Here is a 19,537-nt window from a genome sequence, read left to right on the forward strand (position 1 = left end):
CATTATCCTATTCCTCAGGCCACTCACTCATGGCGTGCAGTTTCTGGTTTGAGAGCATCAGCGCCCTGTCGGTGGAGAAGGGGTAATGGTGCGAGAGGCTTTTAGAAAGTACTGCAAGAAAAGTGAAACAATAGACCGTGTCAAAATATATAAATGTTGTAGAGAGAATTACACACAGATACCAACTCAAACACAACACCAAAATGCACTGTCATGCTCACATTATGAGGACTGAATGTCTAATTGAGCACTACAGCAAACGTCGTTCAGACTATCTAGGTCAAATTATCAAGGTTTGGGATAAAGAAACAGGATATAGGAGGTATAAAACAGAGAAAAGAGATTTTTACTCTAATCTCTGTTGTTTAAGACAACTTGTAAGTGAACGCCCTGTCCGAACTGATGTAATCCCTTGTAACATCAACTCTATCAATCCTTTAGCACGAGAGTGCAGGCTTTTTTGTTTATCATAAGATCTCAGTGGTTTTCACTGCAGTGTACATTTGTTTCCACAGCTGACACACTGTAATTATGATTGTAATTATGTCATATTCAAAAATGACATGTTTTCTTGGTTGAATGTTTCAGACATATTGCAATTCGGTCTCGCTGTTTATGACAGGAACAATAACTATGATCTGAATAAGCTGGTTAGTTTTCAAAAATCAATGTCATGTATATTCCACACAGCTGCATGTAACAGCCTATCAGTTGAATTTCACTAAATGTAACATCAACTTGTCACCTTACAATTATTTACAAAAGCATGAAAGCATTTCTGATGAAAAGTGAAAACATAATTTTATACCACATGCATGCGGTCGGTTTTAAAGAAAATAAGTTATTATAATTTTAATGGTACAAGACTGTAAGCATTCTATGGTAAAAATTTGTTAAAGGGTTAGTTCACCCAAAAATGAAAATTAGACCATTGTTTACTCACCCTCCATGCATCCTAGATGTTTATGACTTCCTTCTTTCGGACGAATGCAATCGGAGTTATATTAAAAATTATCCTGGCACTTCCAAGCTCTAGCATGGCAATGGGTGGGTGTTTCTCTTCATCAGTCCAAAACAAGTTCAATAAAGTGCATCCATCCATAATAAAAAGTGCTCCACACGGCTTCAGGGGTGAATAAAGGCCTCCTGTAGCAAATCGATGCATTTTTGTAAGAAAAATATCCATATCTAAAATGTAATCACTTTAGTCATACACGGAAACAGCTCCAGGTGGATGATGTAATACGTCCGCGTTGCGCATGAGTCTCGTAAAAAAGCAACGTTTGTTTACAGGAGCAAAGGAAGCAAAGTTTCCTTACTTTAGCAAAGGAAAAACAGTCTCCTCTTGGTTTATATCATAATCCTCCTACATTTTTCTGTACAAATCCTCATTTTGAACTTCTAATTAGTGAGCGGTGCTTTGTGTACTTCTCTCCATAGCGCGCCAGTCACGTCTGTGGCATGTATGTTTCCGTGTACGACTGTTAGCCCAAGCTAGATTAAAGTGATTATTGCATTTTAAATAATGGATATTTTTCTTACAAAAACACATCGATTCGCTACAGGAGGTATTTATTCACCGTCCAGAGCTGTGTGAGGCACTTTTTATTTTGGATGGATGCACTGTATTGGACTTGTTTTGGACTGATGAAGAGAAACACCCCTTCATTGCCATGACAGAGCGTGAAAGTGCGAGGATAATTTTTAATATAACTCTGATTGTATTCGTCTGAAAGAAGGAAGTCATATACAGGATGCCTGGAGGGTGAGTAAACAATGTGCTAATTTTCATTTTTGACAGATTTTTATTTTTTGGGTGAACTATCCCTTTAAAGGGTTAAACAAACAGGGTGAGTTAATGATAACAGAATGTATTTATTTTTTTGTTAACTATCCCTTTAATCAGTTAACGGCAAATTACAAAATACAGTAGAAAAACTCAAATAGATCTAACTAGACATTTTAAATGATTTTAAAATAATGTTAAATGTACAAATTTTAGAAGTGAGAACCCGTAAGTTGACATTCCCACAAATATGCATGATACTTTACATTTGAGAACTTGTTTTGTTTAATGAATATTTATTGTATTATCTTGTGTATGTGACACTGTGTTCACCTTATATTACTATAACTTATCTTGTGGCTGCTTGGGATGAACTATCTGTCTTTTTACCACCTGAATTATTATGATATATTATACAGGTACAAAAGAGGCTTTATTACTTTGTATGGAATATTAACACATATTAGGTCATGAAATATATGGTAGAGGTCTTTTTTAAACTCAAAAATTCTGATAAAGAACCTAAAACAGTGTTCTAAAACAGCTGTAACTGTTTTCAGATACTTAAAGGCACCCAAAATTAAAAGTTCTATGATTTACTTATCCTCATTAAACAACAACGACAAAAGTAAAGTCATCAGTATTATATTTGTATGCGTGACACTGTGTTCATCTTATATTACTATAACTTATCTTGTGGGTACTTGTGATGAACTCTAATTCATTATCTTTTTTTTACCACCTCAGTTATTATGATGGTTATCAGTGTATTATACTGGTGCAATAATCACTCTATTTCTTTATATGGAATATGAACACATATTGGTTAATGAAATATACATAAAATAAAGAAGTAAGGTCTTCAGTTTCGCATACATCCTCACACTGCAGTTCTTTGCACTAAATCCTCTACAATATTAAATAAATTCAAATTTATATGTGTGTGCATCTGAACTGGTGTGCATTTTTGGGATAAGTTCTCTGAAGGGTGTCTGAGTCAGAGTCTTATTTTGAAAGGCTTGTGTTTCCCTTGTCATGCTGGTTTTACCCCTTATTTTCTCTATTCTCCACCAGCCGTATTGCCCCTCAGTCATAATCTCATGGAAATAGTGTTGGATTACACACAAAATAAGCATTTCCTACATGGATTTGCATGCTTGGATTAGTACGGTCATGTACTTGAGGCATACGTTTTCCGCACACGCACATTAAAACCATGTGGAGAATCTTTGTAAACCATTGCTGTCTTTCTGTCTGTCACTCTGAAGTTTTGCTCTAAATTATTGTTAAGTGTGTAGCAGTTGTTTTCTCTGGTGCATTCTCAAACAGCCGATTTCCTCACGTGTCCCTGCCATGGAAAGAGCTCAAAGCTTTTACAGCAAACAGGAAATGGATCAGCATCAGAGGCCAACATACCCAGTCTAAGATTTTGTGGGATTGAACTCATGATTGATCTTATCGTCCCTGTGACCTCTCTGGATTTTTGTGCATACCCATCTGAGTTGAGTTTCACCAAAGCATTTTGTACAAAGACCACATGTATGGCCTACAAACACATGGGAATCATTCAAGGTGTTTTCAAGGTCTCAGAGTCATTGTAGTAAATTTGAGCCAAGGTTACTGCTATAATAGAAATGTGGTATTAATACTCTGAATTGTATATGTAAGTAGTGCCAACCACTTTACAGAGCATGAAGTCGGCACAAACACATTTTAAAAGAACAGTTCACCCAAAAATAAAAATTCTGTCATTAATTACTCACCCTCATGTCATTCTAAACCTGTAAAACCCATAAGATCTTCGGAACACAAATTAAGATTTTTTGATGAAATCCGAGAGCTTTCTGACCCTTCATAGACAGCAATGTAGTTACCACATTCAAGGGCCAGAAATGAACATTGTTGGAAACAGTCCATGTGTTCAGTGGTTCAACCATAATTTTATGAAGCTACAAGTATATTTTTTTGTGCACAAAGAAAACAAAAATAACGACTTTACTCAACAATTTCTTCTCTTCCGTGTCAGTCGACACATGTTCACATGAGTACCACAACATACAAACAAAGTTCCTACAGGTTTGGAGCGACATAAGGGAGTAATTAATGACAGAATTTTCATTTTTGGTCGAACCAAAATGATCCCTTTAATGTTAAAAAATTTTGAGAATAAAGTCTGAATATTTCGACAATAAAGTCAAAATTACGAGAATTAATTCATAGCAATTATGGGATTAAAGTTATAATATTTTGAGAGTATATTCTAGCCTTTTGTGCAAGCAAATGGCCTGGATTGGGAGCACTGGGAGATATTCTAGTCTCAGCTTTTAAAATCTGTCAGTTTTATAGTGAAATGCAAACAATTTATCTTACAATAATGTGTTTTTCATGCCCTCTACTGTGGCGTGACAGATCGCTGTATTCGCCTTGATGTAAGTGGCATGTGAATCAGTCCGATTACAGAGAATAATTAGGCTATATTGTTTTTTTTTTCATTCCTTCTGATGTTCCTTCATGTTTATATCATGCTATAAACTTGAAATAAAGAGAAAAAACACATGTATAATTTGTACTTCATGATAGAACTGACAGAATTTGAAAGCTGTGCTGTTATATTAAATGCAACAAAGCACAAAATTATTTTACTGTATTTTACTGTGAATAAAACAGCTTGTAAATACTCACTTATATACCTCAGACTTATTTACAATATAACTTATGTTAACAAATTGGAGCCCACTTCAACCTTCAAAATGTTTTATTGTTGTTTTTAATTAAATACATGTGAGAAATGGAAGATTGGATGCTACAGATATTTTTGCAGAGTAGCTGGTGGAATTTTCACAAAGAAAACAGTATAACTTAAAATGAATGTCTCATTGTAATCGAAAAGACAATTTATTTACATAAATACAGCGATCTGTCCCGTCACATTAAAAAGCATGGAAAACACATTCTTGCAAGATACATTGTTTGTATTTCACTATGAAACTGACAGATTTTGAAAGATGAGACTTTGTTTTATATTAAAAGCACCAAAAGCACAAAGCTTATTGCTATTATTGGGTGGCTGGTGCGCTACAAATAGGCCTAATGAATGCAATTGAATTCCAAGCACATTGTCTGTATCAGGGGTGGTGAACGTTGGTCCTGGAGAGCCACAGCCCTGCAGAGTTTTGCTTTAACCCTAATCAAAAACACCTGAACAAGCTAATCAAGTTCTGAAGGGTTACTAGGTAGCTACAAGCAGGTGAGTTTTTATTTGGGTTGGAGCTGAACTCTGCAGGGCTGCGGCTCTCCAGGACTGGAGTTCGCCACCCCTGGTCTATATCATGCTAATAATCCCACATATATTCAAATAATTTCCGGTGGGCTGCTCCCAGTCTGGGCTATTTGTATGTGGAGGCTGTACTCTCAAAGTATTAAAACTTTAATTGCTACTATTTAATTCTCATAATTTTGACATTATTCTCAAAACATTTTGTCTTTATTCTTTAAACATTTTGACTTTATTCTCTAAACATTTAAACTTTTTTCTCATCATTTTGACTTAATCTGAATCACATAATCTTAGATTAAAAAAAAAAAAAAAATTAACATGGCACTAAACCGCTGCCATAATATAATGCAAATATTTTAATATATATATATATATATATATATATATATATATTAGTTTGTCTTGTTCATATACTTTGGGGCCACTTCAAAATATATTTCTATAAACATACAGAGCAAAAAGCACACACAAAATACTCACATGTGTGCACCCTTGGCCTGTGTAAGAAGATCATATATTCTATGAGATTTATCAGGCTTACAGAATGCCCTGGGGTTACATGTTTCTAATCCTCCATCTCTGAGCAGTGATACCGCCTTTTGACTGAAGTAAGCTCCATTCTCCAGAGCTAGACTAAGCACATCTACACTCAGCTGAAGCTGTGCTATTCTCTTCATGCTAATTTAGATAAAACTTAAAATGCAGTCGGAAACTTTTCAATCCAATTCATGGTAATGAGGGCTCGGCGATGTCTTATCCAGATCTCTGCAGAACAACTCCATGTCATTCACCCTATAAATGGAATTTTGCTAAAACATGTTTAAAAAACTGGTAGTTGCTACATTTCAGATATTTGCATCCCATGGAAATAGTACATACCATTCTACCCTTATGCCTCTGCTATTACCATCTCAAAAGCAGGCGGTGACCAGTGGCTTTTTTATGCTCTAGAAAGCATGGAGCGTGCTAAATTCCAGTTCTGCCAAAGTCATACGATAGCTTTCTGTGTTATTATTTCATTATTTCGCTGTAAATAGGCCCAGAAGCTCTCAAATCCCATTCACACTTGAGTGCATTCAAACCTGGCATATTAAGATCAGCCAGGAGACTTCCGACATTCAATGGCGTCTGACGTCACTGTAAAACCTGGTGCAACATGTCTTGAAGAGGCAGGTCTGAATATGCAAAAGTGCAAAAGCCACAAGATGTTGCATGGCTCCTGAAGACATGGAATATAGCGCACAAGTCGAATGGTCTATTTTTAAGATCACTTATTAATTTCTTAATACCTTAGCAAACACTAATATGATATTGAAAACATCCTAGAAATATAAGCAAATATAATTATTTTATATATGACAGCAAAACCTAATACCATATTAGTTTTTTGCTGTGGTATTTAAAATAATTGTATACCATTGTATTTATGGTACTAAACACACTCTGAAATAAATACATGTATAGCTAACTAAATAAATATTAAGAAAGCAAATGAACAGAATGTATTCTTAAACTATAAAATAGTTTAAATTAAATAAGTAAATATTTCTTAAAAAAACAGTAATAAAATAAGGAAGAAATAAACAAATGACAAATTATTTAAAAAGTGATATTATTATTTAACATTATAACTAACTATTTGACTTGATTTCTGAGTTTAAAAAGGCTCAATTTTCTTTGAAGCTGATTTGAAACATTATATATTGATTATATTATACATTTTATATAAAACTGCTGTGCATTTTCTCATTTGTACATGACCTATCCTTTTGATTCTATTCTTTACAGTTAAAACTAAACTAATATAAAACTAAATTATTGTTTTTGCTATTAAATTGAATCATCTTAACAGAAACATGGCATTACTGACTAGGTTAGCTTTACCATTGAATACATTGTTGTACTTGCCACCAGTACAAGCCAAAATAATAATAAAATAACAGAAAAAACAACAAACTCTTTTTCAGGTAGGCAAAGTCATAAAGCATAAAGTCTTGTTAGTTATTCAGCTAATGTATGTGCGATCATACAGATCAAAAGAAAGAAAAGGATGACTCAAGTTCCCTATGGAGGACCTAGAAGACGCTTTTAAGTGTTTGACATTGAGGTTCCTGTTAACATTCAGAAGAATATGCACATTGACACTACTCTCATTTGCATTCCTCTCAACTAGTTGTATTGTTGTGGCAGAATGAAAACAATCCACCATGTCCACCACTTTTACTCCCCTGTAACCAAGAGTCACCTGTAACATTTTCCTAATGTGTCTCTCTTTTGACCCCCTATACTTCAGTAAGTGTCTTTCTGTTTCTCTTCCTCTCAGAAATCTTTTCGCTAACCTTCAGGGGCAAAAACGCAGGGGCACTTAAGAGACCAAAGTCTTTATCTATTTAGACAAAATGCTTCTCAGCTATTCTAGAAGCGTCCACTGGGCCTCAAATCCTTCAACTCTGAACAGCTCCTGTCCTTCTGATACGCACACACACACCAACACACTCTCACAAGCAAACGGCACACTAGTGACTTTGACTCTGTGCCACTTTGGTGCTAGACTGCATTTGTTTTACTGGAGAATGTTCTGGAAAGTAAAAAGAGTATTTTAAAAACTGACCAGCACTTACGACTATGTCGTAAGACATAGTAAGAAATAGTTTAGTCACTGCACATTTTAAAGCCAAGTCAAAATCATTACCAGAATGACCAGGTCATTTCATTCACTAGCCCCCGGTCACCTCGCTTTTTCTGAAAGTGCCCTGGAGCAGTGTAATTTGAGTATTCCTGCTGTGGACGATTCAGAGAGCAGCAGAGATCAGCGTGAATGTGCAGCCATTAGTATGTCAGAGCACTGAGCCAATTAAGAGCCAGTCTGTTGCTAAGGCTCATCAAAAGATGTTCATCATGTGTTCATCATTAGATGTGGCACACTCTTATCTTTCATAAAATGTCTGTTCTTCAGTGTGCCAAGGTTTTGATCAGTTTTAAATTCAGCTTCTTGTAAAAAACAATTACATTTATTCAGTTAAAATGTATGAAGCTGGTTAAAATATGACTGGGTGTGGATAAAGCAACGTTCAACTATAGCTAATATGTGAGCAAACAAATTGGATTTTTATGACAATAAACATATTTACCTGATTACTGAGTATTTTAAACACATTCAGTACTACAGAGTGTTTTTATGATTTATCATCAGTCAGTCATATTGGCGGTACGAAAAGTAAACAATGCCACTGAACCAAACAAAACTTGCATATTTTGCTGGTATTGCTGGTCAAGTCATGTTTTGAGCTGTACTAATCGGTCAGACCGGGAAAAACATTTGGAGTACTATAGACTGCCAAAAAAAAAAAAAAAATCAAGGAGAAGAGGGCAAAAGAATGTCTGAGGAAAGAAGGCATTTGTGGTTGGTCAAACTGAACCAGGATTTCCAGAGCAAGAATCTTGACAACATTTGTGTTTGTTCTTATCATTTCCAATTGGGTAGGTGAAATATTAGGCTAATATCTTAATTAACACTGCTATTACATATCTTTACCACCTATTAACTTTACCCAGATAGCACATTTGCTGTGTACAAACATCTGACAGACGTCTGTAAGATTTCAGTTTTGCATACATTCTAAGTCACAAACATCTTAAAGACATCTAATAGACATCTATTTGACATCTGAGCAAACACTCTAAAAAATAAGTCTTGCAGATGTAAATGCAGACGTGTGCTATCAGGGTAGTTCGTCAAAATGTTGTGCCTTTTCCTTCCTAGTAACCCTTATGAAAATAAACCATGGTTTTACTACAAATAAAACCAAAAAACATGGTTACTAGTTAAAAGGTTGTTTACACCCATGCTGTTGGAGTATCTCCAATATGGCACATCCGGGTAACTGAACAAACTGTGATGTAAGTGCAAACCCTCTAAGCTGTTTGTTATTGTTTTTCAGTATATCTGTGATTTAACACACTTGAAAAGATAAAATACTTATTATTCTACACAACAGTTTGCTACACAGCTATCCATACACACACACACACATTTGTTTTTCTGAATTGTGGGGACTTTCCATAGACTTCTATTTATACTGACCAAATGATACTGTTTATCCCCTAACCCTAAACCTACCCCTTACAGAAAACCTGTTTACATTGTTACATTTTCAGATAAACATCATTTACTATTTTTAATATATTTTTATTTGACATTATGGGGACTGCAGGCCGCATATATATGCACCTTTTTCCTTAGTAATCGATGAGTGCCTCCCTGATGGATTTTAACGTCTGTCTGGGTGCTCTCGTGTTCTGAAATCCATGTTAAAATGGTTAAAAAAGATTGACTGAATTAATTAAACTGAAACTTTTTTCAATATAACTAAATAAAAGCCGTGGGTTAAGCCGTGATGTTCTTTACTGACACAGTAACAGCAATAAACTTAAGGAATCCTTGTAAGGATTTTGTTTTGCACACTAGCAAACCTGTCCATCCATGGAGCTGTATGCCTTGCATATAAGCATAAACGATGACAAAAGAAAACGAGCATGGCTTGAAGCATGTAACCTAAAACGTGTGAAATAATTAATTAATGTGTGCTCTTATTATTTTGTGGCTAAAATCCTGCGAACTTTCCCAATCGGGAGCAGTATGCGCCCTCATCACCTCGCGTCGTTTCATGTCTTCCCACTCAATAAACTATGACAGGTGAGTTACTGCAAAAAGACGGTCATTGCGACACTGTGAAGTGATTAAACTATGGCACCATGTGCTTTTAAAAACCATCTTCATAAGTTTAATGTTATATTATCAGCTTGGAAAATTTGTTAGACTAGGAACACCAGAGACCCGAAATGTAAAGCATCATTCCAGTGGGGCGAGACTTTTGCGTTCAGGAAAAAAGGTGGATATTTTTAAAGGGGGAAAAAATGTTAATCATGCCTCTTTACCCATGTTTTATTTCTGTAATAAGGCATTTTTCTACCATTGGTGCAACAGAGCCATTTAGTTATAATGTCAATTTGTAGGCCAACCTTGAAGACTAATTTACCATGCTCTCCCTCTGGAATATGTTTTTAAAATAGTGATTTTCAATTTATGAGTATAAGGTCTGTGCTTAACATTACTTAAAGACACTTTCACGTTTTGTTCCTCAACCTAAATTACATATAGTCATGCTTCAAAGTGAATTTTGTGCTCTAAATGAGTAAATACCTGTGAACAAACACAGCCAATGTAGGCTATGCTCATTTTTTATCTTGGTGGCAGTGTTTGTTTCCAAATCATCTCCCATTTCAGAAGATAGATTGCAATCTTTAGGACTGCAAGCAAAAACAAACCTCCAAGCAGGACTCTTTCACTCTGTATTTCTGTATCTGTCTCTGTTTTGATACACTTAAATGGTGTGTCCTCTCAGGATCTTCATGGCAGTTTGACTGACAGCTGAACAGAAAAGCTATTTGCTTGAATAAAGGACAAACACACAAAGAGCGTTAGGAGGTCTGTTATTTCTGACACTGAGCTGTGTCCGAGACACAAGGATAGCAAGGTACCAATAAGAAAAGAGTGATTGAGGACGAGTGAGTGGAGAGAAAGCGAAAGAGGGACTGAGTGAAATTAAAATATCCTACCTATCCTCTTCAGTGGCTTTAAAGTGTTTCCAGTCTCACAGTGCTGTGCCCTTGTCAAATAAGCTCAATCAATATCGCTCTATAACAACAACGTAACGTAACGCTGTCCGCTTTATGACGGACCATCGCTTACACGTTTTAAAAGGTCACTCAGACCACACAAGTCGCAAACTGACAGGTTCAAAAGGACTAGTTGATATTAAAAATGAGAATCAATAAAACTGTCATAAGGAATTTTGCAGTGTGGTATCTTCATACTCAGCTACATTGAAACGTGAGAAATAAAGCATTGAGCACTAATGGAAAGTGGTTTTAGGAAAAGTCCCTTAAGAATGACATTCCTAGTAGTCTATCTGTGAAAATTCCAGTCTAGTAACCCTGGATGGGGTGATCCATAAGTCATTACCATTGTGACATTGAATGTTGACACTTAACCTCAGGTCATTCCAAAATGACTGTCTACCATGCAAGTTCAATGTAAGATGATACTCCGTTTTTCATTTTTACATAAGGGTGAATAATTAATGACAGAATTTTCATTTTTGGATGAACTATCCCGTTAGAAGGGGATATTCACTCAGGATAGCAGATTGATAGTGCCATTTATTTGCATTAGTTTTAGTGCCTAGTAATAGAAACGTGTGTAAACGCAATTTGCTTGGTGCAGTTCCCAATCTTCCAGGCTGGTTCTTAGTGGTAAGTTGTGAAGGATGCAGAAGATTACCACAATCTATCACACTACGCTGCTCCCTTTTCTTTTAATGCCATTAAATAAAAAAAAACCCCTCCAAATCCACAAAGACCTGTTTGTATACATCGTTCTAATGCCGGAGCTTAAATGTCCCATAAGCCTGCTTTGCCTTTGCTGTGCTAAACCAATGCGAGTTCAAAGTCCCTTGCTCACATGAATTCAAAGACCTGTAGAGGACAGGAGTGAGTTCAAACATGTCTCTACAAAGCTAAATTCCTCCTAGCTCTAGTTTTACTGAGAATGTGTCCAAAACAGAGAAAGAAAACAGCAACAGCCATTGACGAGATGGAGAGATGAAAGTGATGAACGTGAAGTATTTATCACTTTAAATGGCACAGATGTGTGGGAAAGTGCGAGAGAGAGGCTTTAAACCTTTTGTAATCAAACTAGAAAGGTTTGGAAAGGCTTTTTATCTGGTTCAGCACATGTTGTGTATATAACGTCACACAAAGTGCCTGTAGATGTAACCGAATACACTCGTTTTCCCAACTTCATATTCATTCAATATTTTATATTCACTGCATATTACATGAGTGATCAAATCAGTGATTTTGGACGCATTATGTACTTGAATGAGTACATTTTTCATGATAGACATCTCACCACTGTTTTCAGTCTTCTCTTTCCAGGCTGATATCTACTCACAGATGTATGAGAGCGTCTCGTAGCATCATGCTAAGACTTACTTCACCAGAGAGATCAGATTTCATCATTTGCAACATGATTTCTAAAAAAACAGATTTGAAATCCAAATCAGATTTTTGTGGTGTGTGAACAAAGACAAAATATCTTCTGCTTGAAATATTTCCCTGGACATTTCTCAGAGCCTTTAGCATATAATGTTTCTCATATATTTTCATAAACATTAACACTGGTGCTGTTTAAACAATTAATAACGATTAATCATGATTTATCACATCCAAAATAAAAGGTTTTTTTTATATAATTGTCACACCCCTGGACTATTTGTATTGGTTTTTCCCTCATGTGCCCACATATGGTTGTTCCTGTTCCTGTTCCTGTTCCTGTCCTCGTTGAGTCATTATTAGTTTATCACCATCACCTGTTTGTGTATCATTAGCCACCCTTTATAAGTTATTGAGTTCAATGCTTTGTGTCTGGTCTTGTCAATGAATACGTGTGTTCCTGGCTCTCTTTTGGGAAGTCACCTGTGTGGATTTACCTGTGTGGATATATTAAAGACTTTACATTGCATTTCATCGTCATGTTTCACCTTCCTTCTCACATGTTGTGACAGAAGACCGGACCATAAAAAGTTAAGCAGCATCTCCACTTGCTCCGCCGCCGTTGGCCGGAGCCCTGGAGTCGTCAGCCCTTTCTCCATCATGGCTCCTTTTTCCATCGGCTCCGCCGTGGGCCATCATCATGGCTGCGGCCTGGGTCTCACCTGGCTCCTCCTGCTCCGGGTCCCTTCTGTCTCCACCCTGGCTCCTCTCCGTCTGATCCGCCCTGGAGCCTTCTGTCTCCTCCTTGGCTCCTCCCTCCGTCATCACCACCATGGACTTTGTTTGTTGCCCTCCTCCCGGGAGTCCGTCCTTTTTTTTTCTTTCTTTCGCGGGAGGGGGGAGTACGGTCACACCCCAGGACTATTTGTATTGTTTTTTCCCTTATGTGCCCATATACGGTTGTTCCTGTCCTTGTTGAGTCATTATTAGTTTATCACCATCACCTGTTTGTGTATCATTAGCTACACTTTGTAAGTTGTTTGAGTTCAATGCTTTGTGTCCGTCTCATGAAATGAATATGTGTGTTCCTGTCTCCCTAAACATAATAAATATACACAGTACACTCACATGTGTACACAAACTTTTATTTTGGATGTGATTAATCGGGATTAATCGTTGCCCAGCACGAATTAACACTCATGTCAAGTACTAAAAATCAACCAGCTCAAATAAAAAAAGAAATAGAAAATAAGAAAAGAAATAAAATAAATGAAAATATTTATGACTCATGCAACCCTAATAATTAATAAACTCTAATAAATAGTGTTAGATTCCAGTGAAATTTCACAATTTTGATACCATATTTCTTAGTCCAAGTGCAATAAGATGCGAAAGAGAACTCCATTCGGTACTCCTACGCTGTCTAAAGGACCTGATATTGTTAGAATGAAATTTCTAGAATGAACTGGCATGACTTAATTTTGAACAAAATAAAGCCAAAATGAAATTTGTTTGGAGTTCCTTAGAACTACTACTGTATAAATAAGCATGACATGATGTCACAGTGTTAAAATGCAGAGCTTGTGCAAACATGTCCACATCGCTATGATGAGATGCTTTTTAACTGCTGTTTTCTCACTGCTTTCACATATTTACATCTAAATGCAGCTCCCAGCTGTGTGGTGTGGGTGGTGTTGGGATGTTTGCTAATAGAATACTGCTTTTAGGTTTTTCAAATTTCTTTTTATCCCTAAACGAAGAATGAATTGCGATGTGACTATCTGGCAGCTGTCTATCAGAGTACCAAACTGAAAGGTAAAAAGTCACTTGAGTGTTTAAATGGACAAGAATTAAAAACATGTTCAAATTATAAACTACAGTGACAGTGCAAATCTGCCCCAAGTGACAAATCCATCAACTGTCCTCTGCGTCTTTCATGCTGACCCAGGGCCATCGAGCAGTGCTTATTGTCGAGTTTAGCAATAACTGCAGTTCTTTTTCTTTCATATCTGCCAGCTTTGCATAATATTTGCACTCCTGTGTTTTGAGAGTAAATCCTTTCTTAGGGCTGTGTGCTGTACACATTAAGATGCTCTTAGACACGCGCACAGACATAAGGAGACACGTATGCCGTCTTTTCTGTTTCTGTGACAAAATGTCTCTTTGTTTTTCTCTTCCAGGCAGCAGCAGATAACAGCGATGAATCTACTGCCTGTGCTCTTCTCTCAGGTGTAACTTTGAGCACTTCCTAAAAGAAAGGAAATGTCTACAGAGGGACATAAAAACCAGACCAAAGCAGCACAGAATGGTGTATTTATTTACAGGAGTTTCTCAGAAAGACAGAGGGAGAAAGTAGTAAATGACAGTGCCGTTGTAAATATCCCAGTAGAAGCAGAGCAGAAAGTCACTGTGTCTCAGCAGAATCTCTGCTGATGTTACTGTTTTCTAGAGGTGCGCCGTAACAAAACATGTAGATTCTGACTCGGAAATCATCAGAACTGTCACTACTCAGAGAAACTGTCAGTTGACAGGAAACAGGTTATGGGCTCTGTTCTAAAACTCAGTAAGCTGTCTACTGCCTACATATATAGCAGCTGACTAAGCCAACATTTTACTGAGATGAAACTTAGTTTGATTTGGAACACTGTACATATGAAGCCATTCCGCATACTAAAAAAAAAAAAGCACTTCTGTCTGAAAGCTGTCACTGGGGCGGTTCCTTTTTCGAAAGGTACAAATCTGTACCTTTAAGGTACTACTATGTATACTTTAGGTAGTTATATGCACCCTTTAAATAAGGTAAATAAGGTACAAATGTGTGCCTTTTGAAAGAGTACCACCCCAGTGACAGGTTTTATACATTTTTGTACCTACATGTACCTGTTCTGTGGTTGATACCAATTACATGTTCTATTCTGTATGTTAGTATATTGCTGTGCTAACAGTTTGATACTGTAGATTGTAAAAATACATCACATACAGAAGTAAAAATACTGGGAAAGATACTGTGGTACTAAATATTTACCATATGATGTATCCTGGTATTTACATATTACAAGTTATCTGGCTTGTTATTTTTTATTTAGTATTGACCTTAACAATATTTTTTACATAAAAGATGTTTACATACAGTCCACAAGAGAAAATAATAGTTGAAAAAATGACCCTGTTCAAAAGCTTACATACACTTGATTCTTAATACTGTGTTGTTACCTGAATGTGAATATCAAAAGAAGGTATGAATGCAATTAATCACAATTTTTTTTTTTATTAAGACTTGAAATGTTTGCATGGACGAAGTTTGAATATGCACATAACTTTTTTCCTTACATATTTCATTTCAGAAGACTTGGAATATAGCACACCAGCTGTAGAGACTATTTTTACAGTGTCCAATTTAGTTATTTTTTTTTGGCAGGCCCTGGTGACTGAAAGCATTCATTACGTGCAAAAGAGCATATAATGAACTTTCTCCAGAACATCTCCTTTTGTGTTCCACAGAAGAAATAAAGTCATCCGGGTTTGGAACGACATGACCGTGGGTAAAAGAATTTCCATTTTCAGCTGAACTGTTCTTTTAAAAAGAGCAGTTAAATACCAAACGTACCTTCTTTTGATTTGTGTAGGCGACAATACTTTGACTGGCATGATGTGCCTCCACTGCAGCATTGCTCTGATATTCACTTTAGCTCTGTGTGATAGTAATAGGATTCCATGACCCCAGTCTGCAGGTCAGTGGACTCGCTGCTCTCCTACTTTCCTTGTACCTGTCACTCTGACTGCTAGTGTGTGTCTGAGATCAGTATTGGGTAAAGAGCCTTTTTCCCTGGATGCCATGCCACAATATAGGATTAAGAGAAGTATCTGGATAGACTTTATTATATTATAAGTATATACTACTTCTATAAGTTACAGCAATAATGTACAAATTACTAGTGCCATTTAGGGGTGCCAGCACCAGCCAATCAGATTAAAGCTTGCCGGTTCATGCATCATGCATTGAATGGACTGTGATGGTATGTGACATCTGAGTTTCAGACTATTCTATCATTTACCTAAAATGTGTGTGCAGCATACTGAGGGCAGGAAATGATTAAGGTTGCTGTTATCTTGTCTTCAATAATTGCCACTGACCTCATGAAGACAAATGAATAAGCAAATAAATCAAGCGTACATATGAAGCTTTGTACCGCTATAGTAAATGGACCAGTCATTCCAGTCCCATCGTCTACAAACAGCTTCATTTGCTGCCATTGCCGGTCATCCATTTACAGGGCAAGGTCAATCTAGATTACTTCCCTTAAACGTTCAGGCCACTTTGTCTTCTGTGTGCGAGAGAAAGCAGGCTATTATGATCCCGTTCCAACAGAACAGATAACAATCTGAAATTAAAACTGCAGCCTTCTCAGAACTGGTCTTTTCTCCTCAGTCCAGTCCCAGAGATTACTCTTGTTTGTACTCAATTGAAATTGGCCGCCAGCACCTCCAAACAATTATTCTGTCAGAGAGATGTATGCACTTACTTTTCCTGGTATAGAACAATTATTGAGAAGTCGCAGAATAATTCTGATGTGGCCTTGTCCGATTTCATCCACACATTTACGCCTTTTAATTTCAAAGATTTATTATTTATCTACAGATTACTGTTCAATGCTTGGGGTAATTCAGCAGTATTAAACAAACAAGAGTGCTATTATACCACAGGCAATCCCAGCCATGCAGATATTCAATAGAACAGCACTTGATAATGCTTTTATACAGCAGTTCAGTAAACATGTAGTTAATATTGAGCACCTTAAGGTTTAGTTTGTACTCTGCCACGGAAAAGTTTGGGGTCAGTAAGATTTGTATACAAAGTGATATAAAAAAAAATATGCCCTATTTGCTCTGGAACAAATAATCAATTAATGAGACTAAAGACTGCCCGTTTGATTTACCCAGAACTAATTATATCTCATTTTTAACCACTATAGAGACGTCAGAGATGGTGGCGAATTCCAGAAGATTTGGTTGAAGTGACACTCGCTGTGAGAAATGCTGCAAGCGGAGTCACACAAAAGGTGAAACAGTTCCTGTGGTGATATTTGGTGAATATATCATGGGTGGAAAGACCTCTTAGCCAATCAGATCTGAAGACCAGATAGAACCAGATAGGTGTATAAAAATACACCTATAAATGATTTCCCCTAATTTATGAGTTAAACGGTCTGTGGTAAATATAACTTGATTATATTTGGACGTTTTGTAAATTAGTAACAAAAAATTATAAACACCCCAAATTATAAACACCTGGAAACAATCAAGAGATCCCATGGCTAATTACTCTTCCGGGTTTTGAAATCATGGCTGCAGCACTACATGGAAAAAAGACACAAAAGAACGCTAATAGCATATGACCATATTAAGTATTTTATAATAATAGGCCTAAATGTTATGATGCATTATACAAATTTTTATCTAATGCTCAAATTTCAGCTATTTGTATATATGCTTATTTAGTGTATATGCTGTCATAAATTAAATCTTATAAGAATTTTTTGACTTGGAGAACAGGGCATGATTATTTAACTTTTAGCGTTTTAGTTAATTTTGTTTACACACCAGGAGGGTCTGCCAATGCACCTCAGCCTCACATGAGGACGTGTTTTGGTTTAGAGTATTAGAGCACAATCTGATATCTTTTTAAAATATAGGTAATTTGTAACATAAAAAGATTGATATAGATGTTTCAATTTGTAAAGCCATGCATAGTCAAACGCTTTTATATTTTAGATGCTGATAATATGTCTGTATTATACATTTCAGCATAGAAACACATACACACAAGTGTAACATACGAATACCAATGAGATCAGGCTGTTCTTCCACCCCAGACTCAGTAAATCATTTTGACATCCTCTGACAATGGCACACTGAAAATCACTGAGCTCTTTAGCACACGCCCATTCTAGCAAAAATGTTTGCCTAAAGAGATTGCATGGCTTTAAGCTTGATTTTATGTGTCTGTTAGTAATGGGTGTAGCTGATCACACATAAGTTGTAATGGTATCATGAATGGTATCACCTCCTTAACTTTATTTTCAAATACACATTGAATACTCGCAGTTCTGCTGTGCTCACTCAGTCTAAAGAAATACCTAAGCCTCGCTAATCCACACTTGACCCGACCTTCCTCCTCAGTAAATATTTTGTATTCTAGACTCCGAGTCACTTTGTCCTCTACACAACTGAATGGGAAGTCAAGAGACACCAGATCGTTTGATCATGTTGAGAGGACAGAGAGAAAGAAAGAGAGATGCAACTGTCATGCCCTTCATTTGTTAGTCTGTGTTTAAATGTAGAAGAGGTTAAAATCCACAGTTGTGAGATTGATGTGGTAGACCACCCAGTTGGCCGTCCTCTCGTTCTTCCTTTAAAAGTCTCCTAGTGCACATACACAAACACACATACACGTGATGCATCGTCAATGAGCGTGAGTGATCTCTCTCAGGGTAAATAAGCGTGGCACTTCCGCCACCTCAGGCTGAGAGAAGACAGCACAGAGGTCAGAAGTAACTGTCATAAATTCTGTCACTGCGGGTGTGTATGTGTGTGTAGGTGATTTGATAGTCCCACAGCTGCAGGGCAGTAATCCCATAGCCAGTCTCTAAGGAACAGTTTTGCCCCCAGCTTTAAAATACCACCAGGAAAGTGTTCAATCAAACTTACTCACATTTACCCACAAGCCACTACTACTGAAAACTTTGTTTTTGGTTGCATTGTACATATTTGCACCACGCTTCTGTATTTGCAGCGTGATTCTGTACTTGGTTGTGTTGTGAGTATTTGCAGCATGTTTCTGTTTTTGCAGCACATTTCTGTATTTGGTTGTGCTGTGAGTATTTGCAGCGTGTTTCTGTTTTTGCAGCGCATTTCAGTATTTGGTTGTGTTGTGAGTATTTGCAGCGTGATTCTGTATTTGGTTGTGTTGTGAGTATTTGCAGCATGTTTCTGTTTTTGCAGCGCATTTCAGTATTTGGTTGTGTTGTGAGTATTTGCAGCGTGATTCTGTATTTGGTTGTGTTGTGATAATTTGCAGCATGATTCTGTATTTGGTTGTGTTGTGAGTATTTGCAGCGTGATTCTGTATTTGGTTGTGTTGTGACTATTTGCAGCATGTTTCTGTTTTTGCAGCGCATTTCTGTATTTGGTTGTGTTGTGAGTATTTGCAGCGTGTTTCTGTATTTGGTTGTGTTGCGATAATTTGCAACGTGATTCTGTATTTGGTTGTGTTGTGAGTATTTGCAGTGCGTTTCTGTATTTGGCTAAGTTGTGAGCATTTGCGCCACATTTCTGTATTTGGCTGTGTTGTGAGTATTTGCAGCATGTTTCTGTTTTTGCAGAGTGTTTCTGTATTTTTGTTGCAAGTATTTGCATTA

This window comes from Labeo rohita, chromosome 1, assembly GCF_022985175.1.
Source record: "Labeo rohita strain BAU-BD-2019 chromosome 1, IGBB_LRoh.1.0, whole genome shotgun sequence".
Lineage (NCBI taxonomy): Eukaryota > Metazoa > Chordata > Actinopteri > Cypriniformes > Cyprinidae > Labeo > Labeo rohita.